The following is a 1,801-nucleotide window of genomic DNA, read 5'->3' as shown; positions in this document are numbered from 1 at the left end:
TTCTCTTATATACTCATTTGATATACCTTTGAGAGAATTTTGGTATGATGACCTTCCTCAACCATATCCCGAATTCCTTTTGGGACTTCCGTTTTCACTCTGATGGGGAGAGGAGAAAACTGAATTTGATTTGGTGAGTTGGGGACCATAAAATTCCTTATGCGTTAACTTATACGGTTCCCATTATCCGTATGAGTTAACCTGATGAATATCCATTCATTAAACTCATATCTGTTATCAACTTTTAGAAATCTAAGAGAAGCCAATAATTAGATCGCTTATAATGTAACCCCGAAAATAAATAACTGATATCATTGTATCAAATATATGATGTCCACCTTAATTAAAAATTATAAATTTCTAACAATCTCTCACTTGGGCTTCATATCTTCCTAAAACAATTATATCACAGATTCTTTAGGCGCGCATCCATATGCTATTTAAATTTAAACTTCTTCTTAATACAATCTGGTTCATCTCATATATCAACTATGAAACTACCACAACTTTCATCACATTTAAGTGTGACTCAATCACGATGATCATCATATTAATATACTCAATGACATAAATCAAATATGGATGAGTGACATGAAAATTTCATGCAATATAATCTCAAACATGTCTATTTCCAACTTGTCATTCTTTATTCTTTAGCGAGATCAATCCAAAGTCTTTAATTGCAACATAATAGTTATAATGCACAATTTCAAAATGAAACAATAAACCAAACTTTATTATGCATAAAAAACTGTATATAATATCCAAAGCGAATGACAAAATTCCTCAATGGACTTTCAATACCATCGACCACACGTAAGCCAATGACAAAATTCCGCAACCATATGCCATGGTCTGATGTTTCAAAACAAGCATTGAACTCCGCAACCATGGTTGAAGGAGCTATAAGCGTATGTTTCACAGACTTCCAAGAGATAGCACCTCCAACCAATACAAACAAATATCCAGAGGTGGAGTATCTACTGTCTTGACATATAGCAAAATCAGAGTCAGAGTACTCAATGATCTCTAAATTCTCAGACCTCCGATAAGTGAGCATGTACTCCTTTGTTCTCTTCAAGTAATGCATAACATGTTTGACTGTCTTCCAATGATGCATTATAGGGTTACTCAAATATCTGCCCAAAACTCCCACAACAAATGCTATGTTGGGACGTGTGCAAACTTGAGCATACATTAGACTTCCTACTGCAGATGCATAAGGAATCTTTTGCATCTCGTATCTTTCAAGGTCATTGTTGGGGCACTGTTCGAGACCAAACTTGTCTCCCTTAGCTATAGGGGTATCCCTTGGTTTATTGTCTTTCATGCCAAATCTATCTAGGACTTTATCTATATAGCTTTCTTGTGTTAACCTTAGGATACCTTGAGAGTGATCTCTCACTATCCGAATACCTAATACAAAAGAAGCTTCCCCAAGATCCTCATCGTATCCTCATCATCCTCCTCATCCTATCCTCATCCTCCTCATATCCTCATCCTCATCGTATCCTCATCCTACCCTCATCCTCATCCTCATCCTCATCCAGGTCTCATGCAATAGTCTCATATCACTGCTAGCAAGCAATATATCAGCGTCGTATAATACCAAGAAGATAAATTTACTCCCACTGAACTTATGGTATACATAATCTTCAACTTTATTTGCCTCAAAACCATACGAGGTATTAAGTTGATGAAATTTGTGATTCCATTGACGAGAAGCTTGTTTAAGCCCATAAATGAATTTCTTTAATTTGCATACTATAGACTTTGAGCCAACTGACACAGTTTTCTGGTT

Source organism: Lupinus angustifolius, chromosome LG11 (assembly GCF_001865875.1).
Source record: "Lupinus angustifolius cultivar Tanjil chromosome LG11, LupAngTanjil_v1.0, whole genome shotgun sequence".
NCBI lineage: Eukaryota > Viridiplantae > Streptophyta > Magnoliopsida > Fabales > Fabaceae > Lupinus > Lupinus angustifolius.
The sequence above is the reverse complement of the archived record's forward strand: the minus strand, read 5'-3'. Positions refer to the sequence as shown.